Consider the following 26124-nt stretch of genomic DNA (forward strand, 5'->3'; position numbering starts at 1 on the left):
CGGGAGCTAAGGAGCCATCCCCGGACCCTGTGCCCTCCGCTACCAATACCGGAGTGATTAGGGATAGTATCATTTGATGTTTCTATTTTTATTTGTAGTTTCATTATTGCTATTTATTTTAATGTAAGTTTTATTTCCGTAATTTGAATTTTGTAGTGAAATGTACTTCGAATGAAAATTTTAATATAATGCGGTTATTTTCATTATGCGTGGTTGTTTAATATTGATCCCACCTTCCCAAATTGTTTGGGGGTGGTTTTATCTATTCCAGCATGATTTTTATATGACCCTCGTCTTAGAATTTATTCCGGAGTCAAGGTGAAAATATGGCCGTTTAGGCATATCTATGAATAAGTATCATGGTAGGATGAAATCTCGATTAAATAGGTAGATTCTATCATAAATTCAACCTAAAAGATACTAGGTTTGTTTTAGAATCAAGAAAATGAGTTGTTTCCGTTTTCAGGTTTGGAAAATTTGGTATTTCCGGAAACTGCCGTAAAAACCTTTTAGCAACTTCCTGATCCGGTTTAGCAACTTAAAACCTATATAAACTTCATACATTCTACACTCACAACTCACACTACACCTAACCTCCATCACTCACCTTTCACTCCCACGATTCCCACGTTTTGTCTCATTTTCTGAGTTTCAGCAACTCCGAGCGCACTCGTGCTCTGCAATTTTTTTTCAGGTTTTTTGTCAGAGCGCGACCCGCGCTCAAACACTGGAATTCTAAATCTTCAGAGTGCACTCGTGCCCTAAGAGAGCGCACTCGCGCCCTGACTTCCGTGGACCTGAAAAATTCCAGTTTTCTGTGGGTAGTTTCCGGATCATTCACAGCTATTCCAGAGCGTAATTTTGAGATGACATCTCCAACATTGATACTGGAACAGTCTTTCAAAGATTTGTTCCAAAGTACTACTTACGGTGCTTGGTTTCGCGAAGCGATCACATATGTAGGCTAGGAACCGCTTATGGTAAGACCTGATGTACTTTATTCTCCAACACTAGCATCTTATTTTTACGATAACTGCATTTTCTTTGAAAGACCAGATGGAGAACAAAAGACCAGATGGAGAACAAGTGTTCTCCATCAACATTGATAATGAACCAATGGAAATTACCAGGTTCTTGCTAGCATTTGTTCTTGGACTTGCTATGCCCGCTGAAATACAAGACCCATGGTGCTATTGGGTAGATAATATGTATATCTACACTTACGAGTTTTTGTATGAGTCGTATGGCGCGGGCATTTTCGTATCGAGGACCAAGGGAATATAACGCCGCCTTTGGTAGCGTCCATGAACATAGGAACTGTTATGTTTTGGATCATGCTAAACATTTTAGGGGAATGACGTTTTCTTACGTGAATGATGCCACTTGCAGCGTCTTCCTTGCTTTAGCCACGGGACGTATGTGTCATGACCTTCCCCGAACCTTGATGTCTAGTTTAGCTCGATCCCATAGCATGAGGCATAAGTACCTTCTTATGCCTGTTCTAATTTCCCATATTATGCTATGTTTCTTTCCCTGCTTTTTTGTACACATTTCACGGATTGGATTACGATTCGATTAATCGCACGACCCACCAATAGTATTATTCGATCTTTTCGTGTAATGACTTGGCAAGGGTGGAGGATACAACCTCATCAGGTTGCACCCTTACACCCCATCCGACCAAGTGGCTCTTAATAGGTTAGCAATAATAGATGATAAATGGCGGGGAAGCCGGCAAATTATCATGGCATGGCAGCCGAAGGAACCTCACTTCTTTATGGAAGAAGAGGATGAGGAAGATGATGAGTAATGCTTGGGAGATAAGGTAAGTTTTCATTCTATTTAGTGTTTGCTTATGTCCCAAGCAATTTCATTCTTGTTAACCCCATAATGGGTAGAACTTCGTGATAGAGTTGAGTCAGTTTTATTTCCTATATTAGTACGTTCTAACTTTGTTTTCATAGATGTTCACGAATTTCCACGCTTCAATGGTAATTTTCCTACCCTCTTTATTTATATGCTTTGAGGACAAATCATGCTTCTTGTTTGGGAGGGACATAGAAACACGTGTAATTAAGGCATCTGTTAGGATATAGATATGTATAATATGCATTTGTTTTCTAGTTAAAATTTCAAAAATTCAAAAATATAAATAAATAAGTTATGTTATACACTTAGGAATAGTGGTATTGTTTTCATTCTCTATGCTCTTAATAATCTAGAAGTCTCACGTAGCTTTTGCATTAGAATAATTTTTAGAAACTTAGGTTAATATGTAGGTAATAATCTTTGCATCTATCTATAAATATATTACATGAGTATCTATGATTGTTAGCAGTAAGTTTCTGAAGTCTAAGCTAGAATACTTATTCTACAAATCCTGTGAAAATATAGCCTAAAGCCTTATATGAGCGAAACATTTGAGAAATGACACAAGGGAGAAGTAAATCCGGATAGAGAAATCACACGTCCACTTACTTGATCACTATGCCATATCCTAAGTGAGAATTTAGGCCCTCTTTGGATCGATATAGCCAGAAATTCAACCCTATGAATTATTTTCCGGTAGTCGCCCTTCTGAGCCTTTCTTTAGCCTTTCATAAACCACAAATCCTTTACCCTATTACAAAACAAAACAAAATAAAAAATTCAACCTACCCAATTTAGATAAGTCTGAAAATAGAATGAGGAAGAAAAAGAAGAGAAAAAACTGTGTAAACAAAGTTAGTTAATGGCTTGAAAATTAAGAAAAGAAGTTTCCATCCAAAGAAAAGAAAAAGAAAAATAGAAATAAAATAAAAACTCCAAAAATAGAATAAAAGGGAGTCAAAAGCCAAAGAAAAAAAAAAAAAAAAAAAAATATATATATATATATATATATATATATATATATATATATATATATATATATATATATATATGGCTAAGGATGGAAACAAAGTGTAGAAGCAAAAGTAAATAACAAGGTTTTCTCTAGTTACATAATTTGAAGACTCTATTATCTCGGACTTGTCCTTTTTGAATATCCATTTCCTTCCTTCTTAAACCATCTCCTAATCCCATGCAACACCTAATAAAGACATCTAGCTCAATTAAGAATAGGTTAGTGTGATAGTAAGTGGCAGATGTGTTTGATCGACTCGGCTTCCTTGTTGTCATTGAGATTAAGGTAAAGTGTGCCCACCGCATTACCGGAGTGTAAAACTTGAGTGGAAAAATCAGAGTGTTGTATCTTGACTATTATTGTGAGGACCTACTTAAGAACGCTATCCCGAGTTTCAGAAACAAACCTGCTAGGCATTTCATAGTATTACTCATTGTATATATGTTTATTGTAGATGATTGATTATTATGCATATATTAGCTTAGGTTTCGACTTGATTACTCTATATGCATTGCTAGTGAGAGGAATAGTTAATTTAGAGCATGAATAAGGAAACAATAGTTTTATTTCTTAGTCGTTGTAGTATAGATGAAGTTGTGAGTACCTTCACTAGAAAACTCTCACGAGGCTATAACTCGTCCACTAGGGAATTCCTAGTGGTTTAAGGCCTTGTTGCATATGGTCAATGCAATCGCGACTCAAATAACGAGAGAGTAGTTAGAACTCCATTTTTAGTCACTTATTCTAATTTCTCATCTTTGCTTGAGGACAAGCAAAATGCTGTTTGGGGTGGTTTGATAAGAGCCCAAAACTGTAGTTTTAACCCCTGTAAGAATCATACTTTTAGACCAATTATGTGAGTAATAATTAAGAGTTAACACCGACACGTGTTTTATGCATTTCGGGGCTTCAAAGTCCATTATGTGCAGAAATGTGCCACTTTAGCGAGATAAAGAAGCAAAGGTCGGTTGCTAAGGAGTTCTGTAATTAAAGGCCAAGATTGAAGAAGACAAAGCCGTTCTAAACCCCGGTCAAAAGCTGAAAAGTTGACGCGGGCAGAAACAACACACAAAGTCAGCAGAACTTCCGAAGGCCGTATCTTTGGACTCAGACCTCGAAATTAGGCCTACCTTATGTCAAAACGACCGGCTCAGAAAGAGATTTCCAATGGTCTAAGCCTTGACCAAATCAGAGGAGCAGAAGTGGACGAAAAGTCTATTGAAGCCAACTGCAGCTGGAGAGGCCTTTTTGGACTGAAAGAATTGGGTTTTGGGCCTGATTCTCTGGCCCAAAACATGGCTCCAAGCCCATGCATGATTTTTGGATCTGAATGTATAAAAAATAAAGCTTCACTCTTGGTTAATGGTAGATAGGGTAGATAGTTAGGTTAGAAAATAAAAGGTAGCTTAGAATAGAAAGTAGCCATTAGAATAGCTTCTAGATCTAGATTTAATTGTTTTTAATTAAGTTTAGTTTCAAATCCAATTCTGGTTTTAGATTAAACTCTTAGAATCATTATTCTTAATTAGTTTGATAAATAAAATAGCTATTTGTCAATTTCGATTCTTGTCATTTACATTGTGTTAGACCCGATTTCATTTATTACTTGTTATTCAATTCTTAATTATTAATTAGATTTTAATTATTGTTTAATTTATATTAGTAAATTTCAATTCTTTATAGTATGTTTAGTTTTAATTTAATCGGAAATGATTGCGTAATGATTCTCGGCTAAACCTCCATTGAGGGGGTTGAGAAGCCTTGATGAAAGCTTGACTCCGATTATCGTAGAGTCGTCGTAATTTCCTTTCCAATCTAGAAACGATTAGTTCACCATGAGAATGGGTTTAATCGTTCACATGCTAGTTATGAATTGGTAGAAATGTCATGTGTAATTAGGGATTAGGAGAAACCATATTGTTCTACGAAGCAGTTCAAATTCGGATTACGATGATTCGTCGTTAATAGGATTAAGTCGAGTTAAGGTGGAATCAATCCCCCCTCTAACTCCTTATCATAGAATCAACGTAGCATTCCCATAGTTATTATGATAATCGACTAGTTGCATCTTGTGGGTAGTTGCATCGTAGTCTAGTTGCCACTTCGTAAATCTCTCATTAGACTTTAGAGTTAAGAATACTTATACGTAGAGAATACAGCATGCGGAAGGACTAAGAGTGGAACGAATCACTCTACTCCACTATATCTCATAGGATTGAGAGTAGAAATCTTTGATAAAATATAGGCACATAAAAGTAGTTTAGTTTACTTATGTTTTGAGTTTATCGTTCATTTCTTAGGTAAACTATGCATTTTATGTTTTATCATCATCTACTTCGTGATTTGGAATATGCTGCTTTCTATGGTCTCCCCTTGTACTTTTATGGACGAATCTCGATTGGCATATCCTTATTCGCCTCAATCCTTTTGCTCACATATCAGTGAATGGTTTCTTCCCTTCGCTCTCACTCTTCAAACTCAATCCTCATGGCCGCGAAGTGTCTCAACCCGGCTATCAACTCTCCTCTACAAAACTCCCTACCATGTCCACGACGTGTCTCAATCTAGACACCAGCTCTCCTTCATAAAACTTACTATCATGTCTGCGGAGTGTCTCAGCCCAGCCATAAGCTCTCCTTCATAAAACTCACTACCATGTTCGTGGAGTACTGTCTCACCCTTTCGTTTCTCTTTCGTAGTTTTTAACATTGTATCCGCGAAGGGTCTCATCCCCTTCGCTCTCACTCTTCAAACTCAACATCTTGTCCGCAAAGGGTCTCATCCCCTTCGCACTTACTCCTAGAACTCGACATCATGTCTGCAAAGGGTTTCATCCCCTTCGCACTCATGGAACTCGATATCCCATCTGCAAAGGGCCTCATCCCCTCCATTTCTCTTTTGTAGAACTCAACAATATATCCGCGAAGGATCTCAACCCCTTCGTTCTTATTAGTAACCCTCAACATCTCCATAAAGGTCTCATCTCATTCCCCTCGGCGCTATGTAAAACTCTACATCATGTTCGCGAAGGGCTTCCTCTCCCATGCTCTCTGGCTTAGAGGCAGCTCATTTTATCCCCAAGCTTGATTTGGACACTGCGGTCCACGAAGGGCTCATCCCCCCTGTTCTCTGGCTTAGAGGCAGCTCATTTTGCTCCAATCTTGATTCGGACACAGCGGTCCACGAAAGGCTCACTCCCCCCATTCTCTAGCTTAGAGACAGCTCATTTTTCCCCAAGCTTGATTCGGGCACAACAGTCCACGAAAGGGCTCATCCCCCATCCCCCATTCTCTGGCTTAGAGGCAACTCATCTCTATCTCTTCCCACATAAGAGTAGACGAAACATCCTCTAGTAAATATGTGCGGACAAATTCTCAAGGCATTGAGAGATAATAGTGTACATGTATGTAACTCAGTGCAAAGATATCATGCCCTTAATGTGAACTATAAGTCACCACTACATAGAGACACCAACAGACTCTGAGGTTCCCCGTATAGCTAGTACGGGGCTCGACCCCGGTCTTACTTAATTTTATATCATACAATAAACCTTTAATGCAGAAAGTAAACTCTTTGATGACAATGTAGTGTATGCAAATAAGGTAGTAAATGAGGTAAAATGGATCCATCTCTCAATACCAGCTCAATCTCAACTCTGTTCCGCGGTACCGCAAGTCTTTCTCTTTCTCTATAACTTGAAACTTTCATGTTTGAGTATTGTACAAATAACATGTGAGATTCAATAAAAGACATTCCACATAAACATTTGCATACAAGAGTAATGGCGATAATTTTTTTTTTTAAAAATAAGCTGGGGTTAGGCGGACCCCCACATGTATTATATTACTCATTAACCATTTTGTACATAAATTTGTCCACTCGCATCATCATTTGCAATACATTGTAATCTCTGATCTAATGGGGGAACAAATTGCAGTACAAAATCAGTTGCATCATGAAGGGACGCTAGGTAGTTTGCAGCTCAATTCACTTCTCTAAACGCGTGAGAGAAGGATATGAAATTGAAGTCACTCCGCTTCATATCAATAGCTTTGAGTATATCCCAGCAGTACCACGGAGGTTTTTCCACTTTGTTGATTGCATTCACCGCTCTCAAAGAGTCAGATTCCAGCTCCACCTCCTTGTAATCCTCCACTATACATCGATGTAAGCATATGTCTATAGCCTTAAGCTCCTGGAATAGCACCGAAGCCAAACCTCCACTCCCACTAAAGCCATCAAGCACCTGTCCATCCTTGTCTCGTTTTACCCCACCATGGCCAACACCATTACTGCTCACAGCACCGTCAACATTCACTTTTACTCTTTCTCCTATTAGTTGATTCCAAACAACACCAGTTTGTTTTGGAATTTTATACCTTGTGTCAATGTGAAGTCTGTGAAACAGATTTCTGGCCTTGACCGTATCCTTGACCTCAGGTCTGAGAACTTGCAGGTAATTTTTAGTATCCCTGACCATCTTCTCAAAAATGCTTTTTGTGGTCTTGCTAGTATTCTGAAACCTCCGAACATTTCTCTCCTTCCAAATATAATCGACTAATGCACAGAAGAATACTCTATATATATCTCCTACATCTGACTCTTTGCAAATCCGAAGAATCGATGACCATTCTCTATTCGCTGAGCGATTATTAGTGACAATGTCGAGCATGTGCTTGAGTCTTGTGATGATTTCCTTAGAGAATTGGCACTCAAAAAACAGGTGTTCAAAAAATTCTTGACTGTTGTTGCATAAGCAGCACGCAGAAGAGAGGAGAATTTTCCTTTGCACTAACCTGTCTTGTGTCGGTATGCTCTGTGAGAACAATTGCCATGTCGTGAAGGAATGTCTTGGTAAGACCCACTTTCCCCAAACAAAATGATGTCATTTCTTCCTTTCCTTTGCCTGTGTTAGAGCCTCATACGCACTGTGGGACGTAAACTGTCCACTCTGGTGTGGAGTCCAAACAATTTGGTCTCTGGAGAGGTGTCGGTTAATCTCCACTGCTCTAATAACCTCTCTCAATGATTGTGGTAGCATCAGGAGTATATCATCATTCCATTCACCATTCGAAATGATGGTGTTAACTTTTGAATTCAGTGGAAAGTCCCATTATAACAACCCCAATTTTTAAACAACATAAATTAAATTATTTGATTGAAAATAACTATTATATTATGAAGTCTAGCTTATTCTAGAATTTGTTTAGCTATTGTTGATTTTTAAAAAAAGTTCATGTTTTTATTTGAATTGTTTGTTAGAACTTATGTGGGTATTTTATAATCATTTTGGGCTTGAAAACATTGTTAAAATGTACCCATTCATATAGGTATGGACCTTGGGTATTTTTAGACCCATTGGAGGCCCATAGGTTAACTTAAACAGACTTAAAACATGGAATAAAGAAGACCTGCGAACTTTCTCTATAAAAATATGATTATTCAAAATCAAAACCCTAGCCTCCAATAAAAAGAAGGGGAAGAGGAAGAAAAGAGAAAAAGGGAATGCAAAGTATTGGGCTCACCGCACTATTGATATTCATAGTTGTTTACATCTTGTATACTTAATAAGGTGAGTTATATTTCTTTCTTTTATTGTTTCCATAGAAATAGGATATATTGTCTGTTATGTGTGATCATATGGATTATATATTGGGAGGATAAAGCCATTAATAAATTGTATAGAGTTTTGTGAAGAAGATGAACAGTGAACAGAAACACCATTCTAGAAAAGTTGTCTGCGCAGTCTTTTAATTCTATTCAGATGGAAATCTTTCCGTACACTGATGTCTCTCAAATTTAATCCATAGTTTCCTGACACATTATAGTCTGACCTATTAAAATTTTAGACAGATCCAACGGTTGGATTTTTGTCGAGACGCGCATAAGCGTGACAGGTCGTAGTGTTTCTACACCAGAAAAACTGCAGTGTGCAGTCGTTTGTTTCTGCTTAGATGGTATAGTTTCCACACACGGATTTGTATGAAATTTAATCCATAGTTGCCTGACACATTGTAGTCTGACATATTAAAATTTTAGACAGATCCAACGGTTGGATTTCTGTCGAGGTGCGCATAAGCGTGACAGGTTGTAGTGTTTCTACACCAGAAAAACTGCAGTGTGCAGTCTTTTGTTTCTTCTTAGATGGTGACTTTTCCGTACTCGGATTTGTATGAAATTTAATCTATAGTTTCCTGACACATTTTAGCCTTCCATATTAGATTTTTAGATTTATCCAATGGCTTGATATCTGTCGAGTCTTCCATTAGTGGGACTAGTCGTAGTAGAAACTACACCAGAAAACTGATGGGTGCAGTCCTTTGTTTCTGTTTAGATGGAGGTCAACCTATTATCGGATTGACCTCAAATTTAATCCATAGATTCTTGATATCCAGTTAAATGACATATACAAATTTTAGGCAGATCCAATGGTGGGTTGTCTGTCAAGGCACGGATTAACAAGGTTGTTAGAATTAGCTAAAGTTTAAAATAGATATAGTTGGGTGGTTACATGATGGCATTAGATGGTCAGTGGTTATTATACTTTCGATATATTCTTACTATTGTGAAAATATTAGTGTGGAATGAAAATATATCTATATGTTTTATTTTATCGTGATTATTAAAATATTTGGAGAATTGGTTAAGAGCTACGTAAGGCTTGATTCTAATCTTAAAAGATTGGATACGTAGGCAGCCTTATGTACAGGTGCAGTCACTATATCTATAATATATATATTAGTTTTTGTGATAAGTATGTGATTGTGTTAGAAATTACTGTTGTTTTGAGACTACATAAATATATATGTGTGAGATAGAAGTTGTATATGAATATAGACTTTAGTATATGTGGATATGTTTTGGACATTAGTGTGTGTGGACTTGAATTTGGGCTAATGAATTATTTGTTTACGATATTGTATATATGAGTGTGGTTAGATAAATTGCATTTGTTTGATTATAGGTCTGTTTACATTCAATGATATTTAAGTGCTTGATTTGCCTTGATGCGCGAAAATGACTCTCTGCATGTGTGGTCTATTTTGACATGAGTAATGCTAGTATAATTATAAGTGATAATAATGTTTTAATGTGTCGCCCACATCTTTAGAACTCTCCATGCCTCATGATTTGGTAATGAGATATTATGACTTGTGATGTCATGTGATAGATGGGTATTCATTGAATATGCCATGAATGACCCAATAGTTTGGACTGCCCTAGAGAGGAACTAAGGTATTCGCCTTGTGGGTTGGTCGTATTCCTTGAATGTACGGGAATGTAGGTTTGGGTATTCCTTGAATGTGGCGGGAATGACTCAAGGCATTCATTGAATGTGTCTTGAATGGCCCGTTAGTGTTATGATGGGTATTCCTTAAATGTGGCGGGAATGACCCAAGGTATTCATTGAATGTGCCATGAATGACCTGATATTTTTTTATGCCCAAAGGAGGCTTTGTGATTATGTGTATGGAAAGCCTAGAGATGGCTGTGACTCACAAGTTACGAATTTACAAGATGAAAGTATGTTTCCTGGAGGCGATATCCCGCTTGGGACATATGTCTTATAGTGGTACTCGGTGTGAGTGAGGCACACAGATATGTGTGATTTGGCAAATATGTGTAGTGCAAATCGTGGAGTAAGAACTAAAGGTTGGGCTGTGTCTTTGAATAAATGAGTCAACAAGATAATTAATAAGCAAAGTAAAAATATTGATTTTTTGTGTGATGGATTTATTGCATATGATGTATATGGTTTCTTATGAGAAATATATACGTGGTTTGTATGAGTTGATACTCACACAGGATGAATGTACTCATTGGGTGTGATATTTTCCCCGTTCTCATAAGTAGACGAGTGGTTTTTAAGTAAAAATATATGAAGTGTGTGATATTATGGATATGAAGTGTGACTGTGAATAATATTAGTAAATGATTGTGATTTCTATGTGACTGCAAAATGACTATAACGTGATATATTATTCCAAAAATATTAATGAATTGTGATAGTCTGAGATCTATGGTTATGCATGTAGAAACTTTATGATGTAATGATGTCATATGAATGACTACCCTTGATATAGGTATTATGATAAGTGGTATTCCTCGAATATGCGGGACGAACTAGGTTATATCAATTAGACTTAAATGTCTTAAATGAGGTTTGGTTATGAATGGAAATTTGACTGGTTGAGATAAAACATTTTATTGTGATGTCTAACTCTGTTTTGCAGGAGGGTAGGATCGATTACTCTTTTCTGTAGGGACGTAAATATTCTACCCTAAGACGATGTGTTGGCTTAAAGGTAAGGTATACCAAACTCATATTTAATTAGGTTATCATATGTGCATTTAATAAGTGGAATGTAAATGGTATTTATGTTGTGAGTTATTTTTGGAAAGTGGGAATGATGAGTACTGTTATATGAGATTCTTGGAATTTGTATATTGGGGTGAAATCTTACTTGGGAAGAAACTACACGCCGTTTTGGAAAACGGAACTATATTGTCTTCCAAGTTGAAATGGTTGGTAATGTTATATTTATTAATTTGAAAGACTTTTATATATATTTTTGTTGTTAGTTTACTCATACCAGCAAATTCAATTTGCTGACCCATGTTTGCTTTGTTTTGCAACGTGGGTGTGTTCTTGGGAACATAGATGGTGGAGTGCAGTGGATAAGGACACGTGGTTTGGAGTTGCTCTTGGAGTCTTCTGGTTTAAGATTTTCTGAAAGGTACGGTTTTGTTTTGAGACAGATGTAATAGAGTTGGTTAGTTTCTTTGTAGTTTAATAATGTGATTTAAAGATTGTTCCTTTTAGGTTTCTTTTGATTTCAGTTTTGTATATATCGTGTTTGATAACAGGGTTTTGGGTTTTGTTTCACCCCCGGTTTCCAGATAATTGAATATAATTGTTTTAAATATTGTCTGGAAATTTGGGGTGTGACACCCATGCTGGTCTTGCTTCTACATCCTCAATCAGTGGAGATCGTGAGCACTAGATGTCATGCCACAGTAGTGTCTCTTCTCCATTAGCAATGGAGTATTTGATAAACTTTTTGGCCGTGCTTCTAGTGTTAAGGATACTTTTCCACATCTAGGAACAGTCATTCGGTACCTTCATACTCCAGAAATAATTAGACTTGATATGCTGCTTCCATGTCCAGTCAACCCAAATGGTATCTTCTCGAGTCACCAACTTATAAATCAACCCACAATATGCGCCAAGGTTCCATCTGTGAACATTCATGATTCCCAAGCCTCCTTCCTCCTTTGGTTGGCATACAGTATTCCAACTTGCTTGGTGCAACCCCTTCCTCGTAGTTGTACCATTCCATAGGAATTGAGCACACATGCTTTCTACTTGTTCGAGCACCGTTTTGGGCAGAATGAATGTTCTTGCCCAGTATATGTGGAAAGAAAGAAGCACTGAGTTGATTACTTGAAGTCTACCTGCATGAGAGAGCACTCGTGCTTTCCAGTTCGTGATCTTGTGCGTTATCTTTTCTACCAAAGGTTGACATTCCTTAATTCCCAACTGAGCAGAGATGAGAGGAAGTCCAAGATATTTCACTAGAGGTTTAACAAACTCTACATTTAAAATGTTGGCCAGAGCAAAAGCATCTTGATCATTGAGTCCCCCAACTAGGATAGAATTATAGATGTCTTGTGGTTATTAATATGCAAACCAGTTGCATTCCCAAATATATCGAGACCTTCCTTAATTGCTTGTATAGATGCCACTTCCCCTTTGCAGAATATAAGAACATTGTCGGCAAAAGCGAGATGAGATAACTTCACCTTCTTGCATTTCGAGTGCTAAAGGATGGATCTATCATAGAGTTTTTGCTTGAGCACACAACTGAGTATCTCCATTACAAACACAAAGAGATATGGAGACAAGGGATCGCCTTGTCTGACACCATGACCTCCATAGAAATATCCTTCCGGGGCTCCATTGATCATAACAGAATACGAAGGAGAGGAGATGCACATATCAATCCACTGGGCCATTTTATCCGAAAAACCATAGGTCCTGATCATTGTCATGATAGACTCCCAACTGACTATGTCATATGCCTTCTTTATGTCCAGCTTGATAGTACATCTAGGAGTTCCATGCTTCCTGTCGTATCCACGAAGAAGCTCATGAGATAGCAGGATATTAACTTGAATAGATCTACCAGGAATGAAAGCTGATTGATTAGTCTGCACTAAATCATCAATCACTAACTTAATCATATTTGCAATAATCTTAGATATACATTTGTAGATGGTGTTACATAATGCTATAGGCCTAAATTCCTCCACCTTTGTAGGATTGTTGATTTTCGGAATAAGACATAAAAATGTAGCATTAACACCTCTAGGGAATTTGCAAAATTTAAAAGCATTAAGTATAGCAGAAGCGAAATCATGACCAACTAGATCCCAGCATTTCTTGAAGAAAATGGGAGTGAAACCATTTGGCCCTAGAGCTGCGTTCTCTTTCATCTCAAATAGAGTAGTTTTGACTTCCTCAGCAGAAACGTCCGCTTCAAGCAAAGGCTTCATATGTTCCGAGATAGTGTTCTTACTTGAAGGTTAGCAAAAAACTCCTCTCCGCATAATTCACCTGCCTTAGTTCCCAGCATATCCGAGTAGTAGTCAATGATAGCTCTGTTTACTTCTGCTTGTCCTGTGATAGTGTTCCCTTGGCTATTCTGGAGAGTCCATATTCCTATTCTGGCCTTCTTTTCCTCTAGGGTTTTGAAAAAGAATGTCGTAAACTTGTCACCTTCTAGCATCCACTCCCCATCTTGCTTACTTTTGATTTCAGACATTTCAATTCTTGCTAGTTCACTATATCTCTATAATGTTTCATGCTCCCTTTGTCCCAGGAAAGGGTCTGTAGGATTAGCTTGCAACTGCCTTTGTATATCATATAGCTCCTCTTTGGCTTGTTGCACTCTCCCATGTATGTTTGAGAAGTTGTTCCTAGCCCACGACTTTATTCTCTCCTTCAAAAGCTTTAACTTTTGCATAAGAACATACATCGGATTAGAGAAAATCTCCAATTTCCAAACATCTTGAAGAATGATATGAAACTGAGGCTGGTCTAGCCAGAAGTTCTTGAATCTAAAAGGTGCTGCCTTCCACTCGAAATCCTTCCAAAAAAGTAAGATAGGCAAATGATCGGAGACACCATGAGGAAGAAATTCCGCCTTCGAGTTAACATATTGTGCCTCCCATAGGCTATTTACTAGACATCTATCTATCTTGGTCATGCATGATCCTGCCTTTCCCTTCCACTTTATTGTTCCAGGTATAGAAGAAGCTGCTGAATCTCAAGTCTGTTAATCCAGATTTCTATAGACAATCTACAAATTCCTTTACTTCTCTTGGGTGCATGGGACTCCCTCCCATTCTCTCTTTAGCTTTGGTTATATTGTTAAAATCCCCAGCTGTACACCATGGCAAGTTCACTGTACTTTGAATGGTAAGCAAATCTCTCCATAAGTTCAATCGAAGATTCTTATTGTTTCGAGCATACACTACTGTTAACAAAAACTCTTCACCAGAGGGTTTGAATCTCCCTTTGCAATGGATATATTGATTAGATTCTGCCAATTTACAGACTTCCATAATGAAAGGATTCCAACAAACCCAGATGTGCCCAGAAGGGTCTTTGTTGTAGTTGTTAGTATGCTCCCATTGTGGATAGCAAGTATTTCCGATGAAATCATACTTACGTTGTCTGACTTTGGTTTCAAGAAGACAAAATAAACTGAGTTTCTTCTCTATTCTAACCTTGTTTATTTCTCGCGCTTTCTCAACTTCATTCGCCCCTCTCACATTCCAAAAGCACATGGATGTATTCATCTATGGTTCTTAGTTTTTGAGCCTTTAGGTTTGCCCCCGCTCTTCTTCCTACTGTTATTCTTTGATGCGGAATCTTTCTGTTTGTTATCATTAGACCTCCCTCCACACTGTTTACTTGACCGCGTCGTGACACCGGTTTGGGTCCTCACTATTGGTGTAGAAAGTTCATTTATACCAACATCAAGTATTTGGACACGATCATGGAAGTATATTGTATTTTCTTCATAAATAACAGACTCCTCTAACTCATTATCCACATCAAACAAGAAGTATCTTCCTGCTTCTATATTAAACAAATTTCGCTCTTCTGCTTCCCAAATCGAGTTAAGAGGTTCTGAGTGATCTGCCTCATGTAAGACTACAGCTTGCGCATTCTCTACCCTTCTAAGATCCTATTGCATAGGGCTCACTAGCTGGGCTTGATTTGGAGTATGGATATTCTCATATACATTAGCACAAAGATCAAATGTTTCATGGACAACACAAGGGTCAGGTGCCTCATGACCACTAGCACAAGTATCTGGGAGCCTCATAGACAGCACAAGGGTCAGGAGCCTCATGGCCAACAACGCAAGGATCAGGAGCCTCATGGACAACATAATGGTCAGTTGATTCTACTTGTACGTTCCCAGCATCCTGAGTCAGTCCATTGCATGCCTCAGTTATTACTGTTGCTTGCATTGTCTTTGGTCGCCATTCCTGTTCTCTATTCCTTCTCTTCAACCTTCATTTTTTACTCTTAGATAGTCTAACTCCTTCCAGCTGTGTCTCTTGTACTACTGGCTCTTTTCCTTTATCATTTGCCTGAGGAGCACTGTCTTCATTTGATTGTGGCACCGGTTCCTTTTCCTTTGCCGCATTCCTGCACTCAGACACTAAGTGTCCAACATACTTGCAATGATTGCAAAACTTTGGAATTGGGCCAAACTTGATTTTTTGCCAAAATTGAATTCCTCTTTCGGGCACTTCAACATGTATTTGATCCGAAATATCTTGAGCCAAATCTATATCTACCAGCACACTTGCGTAGTATCCATTCGTATTTCCAACGAGTTCATGTCAACTCGGATTAGACATCCAAAACCTCTACCCAGACTCATCAGTATTTCAACTTCCCAATATTCTAACGGCAATCCTGGAAATTTAACCCAAACAAAAGCAGAGGTTTGTCTGTGAGTTTCAATATTAAAGTTAGGAATCCACTTAGTGAATCTTACAAGTTGGCCTTGCAAGTACCACGGTCCACCAAAGTATATCATGTTATAATCTTCCTCATTTGAGAATCGAAACATCACATAACCTTTCCCCATTGGAGAAAGCTTGAACGAAGCAGTAAGACCCCACTCAGTGCTGATGACCGATCTGATGGTGTCCAAGTTCAAGATTTTAGCATCCAATCTGGAGATTAAAGCATATTTGCACGCTTAAATACCTTTATCTACCGCAGCAACTAGAATTTTGATGGCTGGTTTGTCTCCTTTACGAGTTGGGATCGGCAGAGAAGAGATATCCACTGTTTGCTTCATTCTTCCACTCACCTTATCCGCATACGATTCTGTTTGATTGGAACCTCTATTTCTGCGCTCCCCTTGTCTCGAAGACTCCCCTACACTCCGAGTTGGAAATGAGGTATGATGTCTACCCACTCCAAGACCAAGAGGGAGTGTCGTCTCAGAGCGCATTAAAGCTGCAACATTGCTCACCGAATTATTCAAATGAGAGGCAAAAGATTGTGCTTCATTATCAGTGCTTCTGGGATTTCCGAACTCATAAAGGTCCATCTTTTTCCTTTTAGAACTCTCTCTGTAATTCAAAGAAGGATTTTATCTAAAATAATTCAAAGAAGGATTTTATCTAAAAGGAAAAGAGACATCAAGAAAGAACCAAACTTTTCAGATCTCCCGCTGTTCAACAATGGAGGATACCCGAAAAGGAAAGAACCAAACTTTTCAGAGCTCCTGCTGTTCAACAATGGTGGATGCCCGAAAAGGAAAGAACCAAACTTTTCAGTGCTCCCGCTGTTCAACAATGGTGGATACCCGAAAAGGAAAGAACCAAACTTTTCAGAGCTCCCGCTGTTCAACAATGGTGGATACCCGAAGAGGGAAGCACCAAACTTTTCAGAGCTCCCGCTGTTCAACAATGGTGGATTACCCGAAAAGGAAAGTTCCAGAACAGACCAAAGCCACAAACCCCACAACAGCAAGATGGATTCGGAGACTAGGAGATGAACCTAGAGCGGATGTACAGTAAAAACTTGTTCAGAGTGGAGGGTTTGTTGAACTCGTCACTTTGCGCAGTGGAGGGTTTTACCAGCAAAGCCCACACACAAGCCAAATAACACTAAGAAGGAAATGGAGACCAGCAAAGTTGAGACCAGAGAAGAAGAACGGTCGAGTTGCTAGCTTCACTCAATATCCTTGCTGAACTCTCTTCCTCCGACAAGAGTCTTGGACCGAAAGTTTCTATAAGAGGTAACTATCTGGTGGATAAGATTATCTACCTACTTTAACTTACTGAGAAAGGAAATCTTTGGGAGCACAGGATCAATAAAGCTGATTAGGCTAAGTTACACCCATTCTCCCACTAAAGGTCCCCATTGAAGAACCTCTCTAATATCCCACTATTTGCTTCCAGTAATGGCGATAATGTGCTCCAGACAATGCACAATTCTACGAACTCCTAGAGCGAATAGCTCCACATAATACCACGATGTTCGGGGACGACTCAGTCTGTCCCTACATACCTCTCTGCCAAGGATGGGGACAAGGCTTGCTTGCCCCAAATATACGATGGGAACAGGAACAGCCTACCCCCACATGGTCGCGGACACAGATTGTGATACTGATTGCTTGTCCGTGGGCAAGTCTTGTTTGCCCCTAATATAACTCTAGTTGACAGTCGAGTCACTACCCGTCCGTCTATTATGTACCTGATGGTAAAATAACAAGTTACCTGCCGCGGTATATGTCTTTGCACATCTTCTGTAATTAATCATCATACCATTCGTATTCGGACGCTCCAATCCGCAGATCTCAATCTCAAACTCTGGATCTCCTTGTTCCTTTGCCTCGAAACTATATAGCCGTCGATGTCTACTAAAACATGTCCATACATAAGATGTGTATAACTTATAGTGTTAATTTATCGAGTGTCAATTGCTATGCATAGGTAGTACTCAAGTTCACTTATAACCTTAGTCAGTTACGGCAAGCTTATAATATTCCATGACACATAAAGGATAATATCTTTGATTTTGTAGTCCTTAGTCCTTACTAAACAACACAATACTTACTAGATAGCGCGAAGCGTATCCGGAGATAGCTCGACCATGCCCCCAAGTTTGATTTGGACACGAGGGTCCGTAGATGGCTCACCCCACCCACTCTCAATGGATAGCGTGAAGTGTATCCGGAGACAGCTCTACCTACCCCCAAGTCTTAAAACAAGTTCTAAGACTACGTAGACAAAAAAAACAAATATGCATATCCCATCTTCGGCAACACAAGGCATTCAACATATGATGAATTTCGCATCCTAGCAATTAATAGGTAATAACATGAACATATACCAAACTACTCATGTCCTCTTCTTACAAAAATACTAACAATGATGACTCATAGCATAAAACAATTTGTAGGTCCAAAGATATTAACCAGTAAACTACTAGCTCTTAAACATCCCAAGAAGCTACTAGCCTGTGTTCAAGGCATATTACGGCGAGAAATACGTACCTTCTCCACGCATATTTCATCAAACATTCCTTATCCACATTTTTTTGTTGTGAAGCTAAGTTGGCAATGCAGAGTATCAATGCCAATATTGCTCGAATTCATGCAATTGGTTGAAGAGATTGTAGTGCCCATATAATAATGGAAAAATATGTGGATGGACCTATCTGTATCATGCGTACAAAATAGAGTTAATAATTAGATAGCAAATGAACTTAGCTGTATGTAATTCTCATGTCCCAGCTAACGATGGTAGAACATTGCCTCTTGTAGCTTTTGGATTACGGTCTGAAACCTTACCCCAAAAGTGGAAATACTAATATACTAAACTTACCATTGTCAAACTAAAGAATGTGCTCCAGCTCACAAAAAGAAATGCCTAGGATGGAAATATAACAATAATGACAACACTATAAGCGCGAGTGAGACGCGCCTTTCCATTTTACCATCAGTAGGTTCAACAGCAGTAAGGACATGAGTGGGGACAAAACTTTCATTATAACGCAAACAAGGTTCATGGCAAAACATTCACTGATGTACTCAATACCTTGGACCATAAAGGTCATATCACTGAAGGTGTTATCGAAGTTCTGCTCAAGGCAAATATAGCCTTTGAACTCTTTTGCAAATTTTACAAAATCATTGCTTTCTTAATCCACCAATTAACGTACCATGAACACCTATGGCTCTATCATATTTTATGCTGTTAACAGCATCCCATGACTTCCTCTCAAACTTAAAAGGCCCCTCCAGCCGGCCAGTCCTAACTTGAAATAAAATTTCCACGACTTGAGTTTGTGATTCTAATGTAAATTATTAGTTACAAAGTTTGTACTAAGCTAAAACAATGTCTCACAATATCGTCTGTCATGGTTTCGAGTTGCAAAGAAACAGAAACAACAATAAAATAATTGAACAATCAGAATGTTACCTCGCAAAGGGTCCTATTTCTCTGCTTCTTTACTGAAAACATGAAGAACATAACACAAGAAACCTCAAGATATGATGAGCTTTAGCCAAATTGTTCCTAGCACCAGATTGAACTAAAGCAAAGAAACCACCATTAATATGAGAGGGTGAAGATGGTCTGATGGGGTGTGGATCAAGAACAGGAGACTTCAGAACACACCACAATTCAAGTAAAATGTCCATTAGCCCCTATGCTCACAGAACCAGATTGAGCTTTTCATAGCAAATCATATATGAAAATGTAGTTCGTATCTGCTGGTTACTAAGTGCCCGGTTATCACTTCTCTCCCTCGTCAACTGTCTCGGCCCTTCCAATACCAGCAAAGCTTCACTTGAACTAAACAAATCATTACGGTTGAAGTAAATAAAGATACAAAAGGACTCCACCAATTACGACAACTATTTCCCCGTACAGAAGAGGTGTAGAGTAAAGTTAATAAAAATCCATAAAAAGCAAAATAGAAACAACATAGTTGGAAAATCTCGGATCTAATGTTATCCATTCGTGTTACTTGGAACGAAATACGACGACTATAAAGATTTTCATCTCTTTGCCATAGTTTTAAAAGTAAGAGATGGCCTGGGCTTTGAGAGATTTCCATTAATGGCCGATTTTGGATTGTAGAAAGTGTTTTCAGTTGATGTTCATTATCGCAATCTACAACTGGAATTTAGATAACATGAGATTCTTTTAGTTGTTCCATTATGAGAAACAAGGAGATTCAAACAAGTAAAGAATAGAAGTTGTAAAAGGAATGAAGTGAGCAAGAGAAAGAGAGAGCAATTAACGAGTGGAGTTAATTCTTCATTCCCCACAGACGTCGCCATTTGTCACACCCAATTACCACAACCTTTAACTTTACTTGTATTAAAGCTCTATTTTTTATCGGCTGCACCAATTAGGTTGCCTATGTACCCATTTTGGGATCAAGCCGCCGTAGTTCACTCCTCTCTCCTCACCTATCCCCCTTCTGCCTCTCTTATGAGTTGCCTCCTTCTTCTATTCTCCTCTCTTGCCTTTTATACCCCTATCTCCTCTCCTTACCTTCTCTCTTTAGGTTTACTTCATGGGCCATAGTATGGTCTTGGGCTCATTCTCTAGACCCAATACATAATATGGTGTTGGCCCTATCTCTTAGCCCAATACACACATGATCCATATATGAATATGGCTACTACAGGCATGTATAAGGGAATAAAAACTATAAGAGCATCTCTAGGTGGTAATATAACCTGTCTTTTTCTTCATATTTGAAGAAAAAGTTCGGAATATCTCGGAATTCCATCTCTAGGTGGCCTCATTCATGGTCGCATCACCTGCTTGATCGCATTCTTGTTCGCAAATTTGGCAATTTGGATGCAGATGCGGAGCGACATTGGTAATGTCGCCCCAACTTTTTTTTAATTTTGACCAGCACCACGCGCGCCAGTGGTACTATCGCGTGTCACTACTAATGTCGCCCGCCACTCATAATGTTGCGTTCTCCAATGGGAAAAAACAGGCAAAAAACGGCCGGATTTCTACATCCATATGTCTACACTCATTTCCTTCTTCATTTTCACACACAACACGTACTCTCAACCATTTCACACACAACACTCTCAATGTCACAACCAAAACAAGGAAGGGGTCCAAGTTGGACAAATGAAGAAAATATTGCTCTTACTAGAGCGTGGATTGAGATTGGAGAAGATCCTATAGTAGGGAATGATAATCGGGACAAGTTTATTGGGAACGAATTATGGCTAGGATGAATCAAATTCAAGGTTTTGACCACAACCGTAAGTGGAAGGGAGTCTCACAACGTTGGTCGATTATTTTACCGTTCTTCAACAAATATCATGCTATACTAAGAAAGCTTGAAGAACAACCTCCAAGAGGGTGAGGACGTGAATACATTGTAAGATTCGTTTATACTTCGTTTTATATACTACTTGATATTGATATTTTTTTTTAATAAACGTAGCTTTCAGACTCAGCAACAACTTATGTGGCTACTACTGGGAAACCATGGATACGGCAAGATTGTTATAATCTAGTAAAAAATACGCCAAAGTGGCAAAGAACTCAGTTATGCAACGAAAAGCTTGCTCCAAGACCAAAGAAGAAAGTAAGATCCAGAGATGTGGAAGGTTTCGATTCTTCACCCTCAACCCCAACCCTAACCCCTTCAATGCCTTACTCTACCCCTTCACCTTCACTGTACTCGGAATACAATCCTAGCAATACCGAAGGTTTTTTGGAGAGGTCAGTCAGTAGGAAGCAGAGCAAAGAAATTGAGAAGAACAAGAAAATTGCTTCTATTGACGAGGGTAATGTTGCATCCACTGCTAAAAATATGGATGATTTTCTTGAAGCTTTTAAAGAAAGTCGAAAAAATAAAGAAGAGATTCTAAATGGGCAATTTCAAAGTATGATGAAATTGAAGCAAGAGAAGACACAAAAAAAGTTATTTTTGAAGCAAGAAAAACTCCGTGTTAGAAAGGAGGAAAATGAGACTAGGTTGTTGGCAATGTCACTCGACAAAGTCAATCCTCGTTTGTGAAGGATTTTAGAGCTAAAACAAGATTTTAGCGCCTACACCACCACCCACTATCCACCACCCATCGCCACCACCATCCAGCACTGCAGCCACCACCACCGGTGGTCTTGCAAACAAATCTACACACAAACAGAGCAACTCGTGCTGCATCCCCATCGTTCACCACCCACCGCCATCACCCACCGTCACCACCATCGTCATCATACCAAAAACCCGACCTCATAGCAATAGCGCCACCACCATTCTCAGACCTTCCACCCTCCAATTCCCACCACTCTCAGACCCTGCAACCACCGATTTCCACCGCACCACCAGCTCAAACCGCCACCCAATCCCACCCCTTCCATCACCATCCAAGCACCGCACCACCATCATCACACCAAAACCCTGACCTCGCAGCAACAACGTCACCACCATTTCCAGACCTTGCAACCACCGAATTACACTTTTCTCAAACTTTGAAACCACCGCTTTGCACCACACCACCAGTTCCAACAGCCACCCAATCCCACCCTTTCCATCAAACACCCACCACCCACCCAGCTTCCAAACAAAAACGAAAAACAACCCCATAATTCTCACCAGCACCTTAAAAAAAATTTAAAAAAAAAAAAAAAAATTAATTTAAAATAAAAAAAATTATATTAAATTGTTGGTTGTTTAAGATTAGCTAGGTTTGGTTGGTTGTTGGTTTTGATGGCGTTGGGTTTTCTTCGATGCTAGGTTTGTCGGTTGGTTTTGTTGGAGTTGGGTTTGCTTCCATGATATGTTTGTTGGTTGGGGTTGATTTATGGTAGTGCTTTTGTTTGTTGTGGTTTCATATTGGTGTCGTCTGTTTTTTGGGTTTGTTCGAGCATAGGGTGTCGTCATCATGCTCTCTCAGAAGAAGCATGTGCATTGTCCTTTTCGTGAGTTTGACAAGTGCAAAGATGGGGCCAATGGTGGTGGCGGCTTCATGTTTCAGATATCGAAACTCACATTAAGAAACACACTTGGGTGGTCGGGGAGATATAGATAGCTCGGGGATAAGATTAAGAAGGACATAAGTTTATATTTATCCCTTCTTAATTTTTTGAAAAAACGGTGAACAAATGGATATGTGGCCACCGCCTCAAAGATGCATGCATTAACCATACCATGTCGTCATTCAGAGGCATCACAAAACCACCGGAAATGACCGATAATGGAGAGAGTTGGGATGCCTTATTGTCGGTATACCGTAACCACCGCCTATCCCTATGACTATGCAATCTACACTCACATCACAAGGAGACGCTTAGTGCTATCCCGAGGCCTCGGGTGTTGTTCCCTCTCTTGATGAGATGTTACTTGATAGGGCATTCCAGATACCCTTTCGCGACTGCGTGAAAAGTATACCGCGTGCATGTCGTTTGGCGTTTTCGGTGCATTGAAGTCCGCTCTGCGGGATATTACGGTTGATCCTAGTTCAGTTTTGTTATGGGTTCGTCTTCTCCTTCTCCGTCTGCGCACTCTACGGGTTTTCCAACCACGTAATCGTCGTCGAACGTCGATGCGGTATGAGGAAAAACCTTCGCCAGAAACAGATACTCTCCGCGCGACGATATGGAACGAGCCCGGTGGATGTTTTTTCGCCTCTTAGAGTCGCAGTAGAGCCTCCTTCAATCCAGCCACCCCCCGATCTGTTTCTACCGAATGTGCGTCGATGCTTATAGAAGGTTCGATGGACATTTTACCGCTAGTGGTAAAAGTGTTGTCATCATCGGGGTCGCCTCTAACTCGGGCGGAGACTATCCAAGCATTAGAGGAGAAACACCCGGGCGACAACCACTGTGGAGACCAACTGTTCCTTTTGCCGAGCCTCCTTTATTTGTAGAGAGAAATACCCTTTTGTCATACATTAGGTCGTTTCCAAAAGGCACTTCTTGTGGCCGGGATGGTCTCCGAGCTCAGCATTTGTTGGATGCTATGAGTGGTGCTGCAGCAGCTATATCGTCTGATTTGCTAGATGCATTGACTCCTGTGGTGAATCTTTGGTTACAGGGACGATGTCCACAGCTGTTAGCGGAATTTATAGTGAGTGCTCCGCTTACTCCACTTCTTAAGCTAGATAACAGTATTCGTCCTATAGCTGTGGGCATGGTTTGGCGTCGTTTGGTCTCTAAGATTGCAATGAGAGGAGTTTCCAGAGATGTGGTTGGGTACTTACAGGATTTCCAGTATGGGGTGGGTGTTTCTGGTGGAGCAGAGGCGATTTTGCACGCTGTCAACCGTATGGTGTATGCTAACAGCGACAATAGCTCTCTTTCTATGCTGTTGGTAGATTTTCAGAATGCTTTTAACATGGTTGATCGGACCATCATGTTGAAAGAGGTTCGTATCCGATGCCCAGCTATTGCCCCTTGGGTCGAGTACTTGTATTGTCAGCCTGCGAGGTTATACGTGGGGGATGGTTACATATGGTCTGCTACTGGGGTCCAACAAGGCGACCCTCTAGGTCCCCTTCTATTTGTACTGGTGTTGCATCCTCTTATTCTACGGATCCAGTCCAGTTGTCAGTTATTGCTACAGGCGTGGTACTTAGATGATGGGACTCTGGTCGGGAATACAGAACAGGTGGCGACAGCTTTGGGTATGATTAAGGAAGAAGGACATTCTTATGGGTTGGTTCTTAATGTGGCTAAAACTGAGATATTTTGGCCATCACTAGATCCACGCCACTCTACTCCCCTCGGTCTCTTTCCTTCAGATTTGTCCCATCCTCGCCAGGGGTCGGGTTGCTTGGAGGTGCGCGGTTAGCATCGATGCATCTTTTGTCATGGGTCTTGTTCGCAAAGCGTATTGACAAGGCTATGACTCGATGAATTTGTTTGGCTGTATTAGAAGATCCACGGTGTGAGTTAAGCTCTTACGAGCTTGTGTTGGGCTCTCTAAGTTGGTCTTCGCGATTCGTACTTGTCCACCATCCTTTTTCAGAGAGGCAGCTCAGACTTTTGATCGGCATCTCCCGCAGTGTTCTCCGTGGTATTGTGGGTTTCGATGGTCCCGGCCGGTGATTTATTGATGGCGCGTTTTTATCGACACTCCCATTACGTCTAGGCGGTTTAGGTATTTATTGTGCCACTGATGTATCTAAGTTTGCTTTTGTGGCCTCCCACTGTCAGACTTCTGAGCTTTAGAACCACATTCTTAGGAATTGTGGCCCAAGCACCTTTGGATGAGATTCTTGATGTTGCTAGCGGTGCATTGAGTCTCGGCTTCACCCGATTTTGACCTCAGTTCTATGGTGTGAGTGCTACCGTCCCCTCAAAACCACAAAAAGTTTTGGCGGAAGCGTTTTATGGTAAGATTGTTGCTGGTCTTAAGAGGGAGTTTGTGTTATCTGCTCATCAGAAAGCAGTCATTGGATGCTTACAGTCAGAACATGCAAAGGATTTCCTACTTGCTATTCCGATGTAGGGTCTTGGACAGCGCATGTCGCCGGTAGAGTATCGTTCTATTCTCCGGTACCGCCTCATGATTCCTTTGTACTCAGATGGTGGTCTATGCCCTGTGTGCAAAAAGAGCAGACTAGATACTTTTGGGGACCATGCAGCACATTGTAGATATTTCCGGGCTTCAAATACCGACATGATCATGTCGAGATATTTTATGTGATGCATTTTGGAGTATCGGGGGGTGCAGGTGAAGAAGGAGGCTCCCGTGAATTTTCTCACTTATCCGAATGAGGGGAGATCGACACTTCGGCCTGCGGATGTATTGATCTACAGTTGGTCTGAGGGGAGGCATGCGTGTGTTGATGTAACTGGAGCCTCTCCATTAGTAGGGCTTGGGAATGGAGTCTTTGAGGTGGGAGAAGCAGCTAATAGAGCAAAGCGGTAGGGAAAATTGAGAAACACGAGGAGGCTTGTAGAGCTAACCAAAGATTGTTTCATTCCTTTCGGTTTTGACACCTTTGGTTTCTTGGCAGAACAGTCTGTTGAGCTCCTTAAGAGATTGCAGAAAGTTATGGACTGCAATGTAATGACAGTTGGTTCTAACGAGTTTGTTTTTAGGAGGATAGGTTTTGCTATTCAGAAAGGACTTGCGGCACAGCTTATTGCATGCTTGTCCTAATTATTTGTAAAACTCGTTATCATTATTAATAAAATTT

The 26124-nt window shown here is 39.8% G+C and overlaps 1 pseudogene; it reads right to left on the bottom strand.

The window, feature by feature from the left end:
- Positions 1–19269: 19269 nt before the first annotated feature.
- LOC147477068 (uncharacterized) lies at positions 19270–22565 on the bottom strand (annotated as a pseudogene).
- Positions 22566–26124: the final 3559 nt, after the last annotated feature.

This window comes from Coptis chinensis, chromosome 9, assembly GCF_015680905.1.
Source record: "Coptis chinensis isolate HL-2020 chromosome 9, ASM1568090v1, whole genome shotgun sequence".
Taxonomy (NCBI): Eukaryota; Viridiplantae; Streptophyta; class Magnoliopsida; order Ranunculales; family Ranunculaceae; genus Coptis; species Coptis chinensis.